The sequence below is a fragment of the Leucopleurus acutus genome (genome assembly GCF_964270905.1).
Source record: "Leucopleurus acutus genome assembly, chromosome: 10".
NCBI lineage: Eukaryota > Metazoa > Chordata > Mammalia > Artiodactyla > Delphinidae > Leucopleurus > Leucopleurus acutus.
In genome coordinates, this window is record NC_139153.1 from 99,148,985 (window position 1) to 99,154,776 (window position 5,792).

The window sequence follows — 5,792 nt, forward strand, 5'->3', positions numbered from 1 at the left end:
GCATGCACCTCTGCGTAGAGCCCTAAAATTAAATCGACTTGCTGGCTACAGTTAGAGAAAATCCTTCTCTAGCTTCTTTCTACCACTCAATAAATTATTACAGTCTGTGCACAAAACACAAATTACATGCTTTATTAGTATGTTCTGTGGTAACCTCAAAACCACAAGTGTTTACATGTGCTGCACGCATGCACTTTGGGGCTTTTTAATAGCTGGTTGACAAGAGATTAAAGGCAGAAATATGGCATTTTATTAAAGCAAACATATCACTATGCCTACCATGATGAAATGATCTAGTTTTCTTCGGACACAAAAGTTTCTGTTGAGTGATGCCTTCGAAATTCCTTGAGGGTGCCCTATTATTCACTTTCCTCAACAGAGAGCAGGTGCAAATGGTCTCCAATTTTCAAAGAGTATTGCCTGGTCATTCTTTACTGTCAAAATGAAGAAGAGCATAAAAGTTAGGTCAATAAAGTAATATAAAATGCTTAATATAAAAATTCAGGAATGAATGACTAACCATTAAAAACTTACAGTAGCTATTTCATCTAGGAGAAAAAAAAATGAACATTTCCCCTGAAACCTATTAACACTCCTTGTAAACAATATTCTTTTTTGAAATATATGACCTTCCCTCATTTTCTCCACACCCATGGCATTTTTCTTATATCCACTTTACCTCTACCGATAGGAGGTTGAATTCCTCAGGAAAGAGTGTTCCGAGCCCCTCTCTCAGACGTATGTGGTCTCCTACTGCATATTTCACCAGGATGTTCTCATCAGCATCAGATGCTAATCTGACAACCTGTTACTGCTGATCCAACTCCAAAATTACAGAATTTGGTCTACAGCCAAAGCACCCTGAACATGCCCGATCTTGTCAATATCACAGAATTTGCCAGGGGACAGGAGGCAAAAGACTGCCAAAGCTTAAACCCATCGCTCCCTTATCGATCTACAATATTGGACAAATTGATAATTGCAGAAATTAGTATACGTGCCTCTCCTTTCTTGATCACCTCCATTTCTTGTTGATATCTGTTCAGTCCCTCTGACCGTCAGATAGAGGGTCGTGTGCAGAGAAATGCAGAAGTAAAAAATGCTTTTCTGTATTTTTGAGGAAATTATTTAAAGCAGGGTTTAGTTTAGTCTATGACTTCTTTTCAGATTTAAATCATAGCAAAAGCAAGACCGTTCAGGATCTATCCTAAAGCTAATCCTTCAGTTTCCTGATGTTGTTAAGAAAAATAACACCCTGGGCATAATATATATGAAGAATGATTTTGATTTAAAAATTGTGAAATGGCCACGGTCAGTAAGACCGCCTCTTGAGGCTGCCAAATGTTTCCTACACGATGTTTCTAGAGTCACTGAAGAAGGCCCCACCGCCATGTCATCCCGAGAAAACCATCACCCGGGCTGTGGCAAGTTGGTTAGCGTGAGAGGTGATATGAGTTGATCCTGGGAATAAACTCACACTGCAGAAATTTTAAGGATTCTTGCAAATCTCTCATTTTACAGAGTTTATTTGCTTCAATAGACATTGTGAACTGCCAGCCATTTCCCAGAAGTCTTCCTCCAAATATTGGACAGAGATATCCAGGCGACACCTGCTAAGGAGAAAGGAAGCATGCTGAATAGTGTCTTTACTGGGTTATGAAATATTCGTTTAGCACCTAAGAAGCATTCTTTTCTTGAGAAACACCTCAAAGAGAAACAACTAAAGAATGCAAACACACTCAGGGCAATAATGCTCCAATATTTCAGGCAGGTATAGATGGCATGTGAAACGTGCCCCATATTTGTTCTCCTTATGTTGACATTTAAAAAAATCAAACAGTAGATTCCCTTCATTAAATCTACAACCAATTCAGTGTTCACAACACTGATAGGCCTGGCCATCCCTACCCTATGGGAGTAATTTGCAGTCCTCCTGCCTCTGCTAAGGTTTGGGGGTATTGTCTTATGGAATTTCTTTTGTCAGCCATTTCAATGCAATTTTAAAATAATAAATTTTATTTATATAATTACTTATTTTCTTATGCTCTTGACTTATTAAAACACTACTGAACAAGATGTATTATTTCTGGTAGGTTTATTTATATTCTATTTTTGTATTTTTCCTTTGGTGCTTGTGTCATACCTTCTGCTAAAAAAACAAGAAGACTAAAACCAATCGCAGCAGTGAGGCTAAGGAATGTGGAAGTCTTGGATCTCAATGAAACTACAAAATTTTCTCTACAGGTCATTATCAAAACTCCACTCAGGGCTTCCCTGGTGGTGCAGTGGTTGAGAGTCCGCCTGCCGATGCAGGGGACGCGTGTTTGTGCCCCGGTCCGGGAAGATCCCACATGCCGCAGAGCAGCTGGGCCCGTGAGCCATGGCCGCTGAGCCTGCACGTCTGGAGCCTGTGCTCTGCAACGGGAGAGGCCACAGCAGTGAGAGGCCCGTGTACCGAAAAAAAAAAAAAAAAAACTCCACTCAACTTAAGGGCCAGCAGGAAACAAGGTAATTTTCACCAGACAATCTCCGAATATCTCAAAAACTGGAGGCAGCTGGTACATATGAAGGCAAGGACACAGGATGGGGATAAGAACAACGAGCTTGATCTGTATAAGTAGTAACTACACCCCAGGTAACCTCTCCCATCTGATTCAGACAGGTCACTACATCTCTGCCACCCTACAGGACATGGGAGGTTTACTATACAAATATTTTAAACAAGAGATGCTCTGGGTTCACAGACATAAGACACGGTTGACCATCAGATTGAAACACCAAGAAGGGGGACAGTGAAAGTGAGTACTAGACTCTGAGCCCACACTCCTCTTCCCTTGTCTGGCTCTCAGAGCCCTGCAGCCAAACTAACATCAAACTCTCTTCTACACCGTCTTTTCCCCGGCCTCACAGTCAACAGAGTGGAGGGTATCCTTCTGGGAAAATCCCCCAATCCAAGAAAAAATTCCTATAGAGACTGGCTCTTGGAAGGCCCCAACCCAAAGGTTGCCCCAATACATCTGCCTGCTCACATATCCAGACCTCCTTGTTAGTGCATCACTGCCTCATTTTCAATATAAACAGAGAGCCAGAGATATAAAACATTTTTTAAAACCTCCAACAAGAAAGACAAAGATTAAAGGAGATAGAGAAAGGAAACTCAGAAAAAATAAGACTAATAAGAGAGAAAGGGAAAACTAAGAAACAAACAAAAATCCTGAAATTGATAGCCTAAAAAAAAATGAGAAAGTAAGAGAAGATTTATGAAACAAAGAAGGATATTATTAAGCAAAAGGGTTGTTCATAAAACAATAGCCCTTGGAAATTAATAATTATACAATTATTAATAAATTGTGTAAGAGAAGTTAAAAATTCAATTTAAGGACTAGAAGATAAAATTGAAGAACTTCCTGAGAAGGTAGAACAAACATACTCAAAAATGAAAAATTGTATAAGAAAGAATCAATCTGAGTTATAGAAAGAGAGAACAACAAAATCAGAAAGAAAAAAATCCTTCAAAGAAATAATACAAACAAATTTCTCAGCACAAAAAATAACCCAAAACATCAATACCAGATTGAAGGGTCCATGAAACACTCAACTCAATGAATGAAAAAGAACCCAATGAAAACATATTATTAAAAGCTTAGGTCACCAGGGAAAATAGAGGTGGATATCTCCAAGGAAAACATCACCATATTTATAGGGATGTGACAGTCTTATCAGAGAATCTGAAGATAAATTAATAATAAGCGTAAAGGGAAATTAAGAAAATAATACAAAATAAGGCAATTATTAACTGCCTGAGCAGTACAGGAAAGGGAATGTCATGGTCGTACTCTGCATTACTTAGCTGTAAACAATATGCCTACAGTCATATACACAGTGACTAGTGAATTAACACAAAAATTGTGATTGAAATATAGCAGATACGCAAGTGGAAGAAGATGAAGGGGGTTATGGAGCTCCATAGAAAAGATAAATTGCATCTTTCTGCTGTAAGAAATCACTGTCTAAATAATGTCTAAAATAAGAAAGTCTAAAAATGGCAATACACAAATATTATTTTGAAAAACAAATTTTAATGCAGAAGAAATGTCCAAAAACAGTTTCTTAGAGTAGTTAAGAGTGGGTGGGGTTGTCAACTGCTGTTTTTATTTTCAAGCAGATGCTCTTGAAAATATATATACACATGTATTGTTTAGTTAAAAAATTTTTTTAATTAAAAAACACTGAATGAGGTAAATAGAGAAGCACTGATACGGTATCATGTTCAAGACATTAAGTTATATTAAGTGAGCTACAGAATCCTAGTTATGTTGCTAAAGTTACATATTTGGATATTTACTCATATATGTATTTTGTTGAAAAAGACTTAGAAGCAGCCACGTAGAACTAAAGTGGCAACCCAGTGGGAGAACTTAATACAGGTTTGATTCCTTGAAATGTTTATTTTTACAATGTCTTCAAATATTATAGGTATGATTTTTAAACCTTTGATCGTTTTAAACAATATTCAATCCATATGAAATTATATGTATACGTGCATAGGGAAATACATAAAATCATGGTCCCTAAGATATTGGGATGATACCTCAGAGTGAAAGAATTTCACTTACCTTTCATTCTATGTTTTACACTATCCTCTTTGAGTTTTTGGAAATGTTAGAGCAAAAGCCAGCATGTGTGAATATAAGGCCACAAAGACTTCAATATAAACCTGTGACAAGGGATTATGCATACAGGTAAGTAACTCCTGGAGAGAACGATAAAAAAAATAAACAGTTGAATTAAGATGGTACGATTATGCCTGAAAAAAATTTTAACCACCCATCTTTTGTATACATGGCATTTATTTAAAGAAAGAATGACTTTGTCTCCAAAACAATAAATTTAAATAAATAGGAAGACAACTGGCGAATGTGGACAGAAAAGGAGGGGGATGGATAGAAGAACACGTGTTTGTTTAGCATTTACTACAGGCTAAGTACTAAGTGTGTCTTGGTGGCGGGCACAGCAAGTGACATACACAGGTTTTTCTCCACCACCTTAGCACAATATCCATGTCCGATAAACATCTTTAATAAAGTATATCTAAGGATGAATGAATCAATAAACCAATGAGTTATGGACATTTTAAAATTTGGCAAGAAAAGAAGGAAGGAAAATAATGGCACCCGCAATGGTAATGCGCGGTAGCAATATTAAGTAATGGGTTTGGTATGGTTTTCAGGGTAATGGAAACGGAACATGTTTAAAGAGAGAGGGGTTTCATGGACGGTTAAGATGAAAATGTAGATGAGGACCTGAAAGGATTTAAAGAGATGAGATCCAGAGCAAAAGTGCGGCATGAGCTCTGGCTGCCTTTTCTGGGGGATGAGGGGGTGGCCGTTGCCTAATTCGAGGACAATTACCTGTGAAGGGGATTTTGGAGACATCTTGGGGAATTTATCTTGGATTGTCTCAAACTTCACATAAGTAATCAAAAGCTTGTGCTTGAGAAGTGACAAAAAGGTAAAACCAAAGCTTTTTTTTTGGTTTTTTGGCGGTACGCGGGCCTCTCACTGTTGTGGCCCCTCCCGTTGCGGAGCACAGGCTCCGGACGCGCAGGCTCAGCGGCCATGGCTCACGGGCCCAGCCGCTCCGCGGCATGTGGGATCTTCCCGGACCGGGGCACGAACCCGGGTCCCCTGCATTGACAGGTGGACGCTCAACCACTGCGCCACCAGGGAAGCCCAATACCAAGGCTTTTAAAGGATCTCTTGAAGATTAAAGATTGAAAGAGCACATTTGAT

At 38.6% G+C, this 5,792-nt stretch overlaps 1 long non-coding RNA gene across 1 annotated transcript; it reads right to left on the reverse strand.

The window, feature by feature from the left end:
* Nucleotides 1–220: 220 nt before the first annotated feature.
* On the reverse strand, nt 221–4,647 carry LOC309967267. Its single transcript, XR_014326502.1, has 3 exons — nt 4,617–4,647; nt 1,478–1,610; nt 221–434 (listed from the first exon to the last, which is right to left on the reverse strand). It is a non-coding gene; the product is annotated as an uncharacterized lncRNA (long non-coding RNA).
* Nucleotides 4,648–5,792: the final 1,145 nt, after the last annotated feature.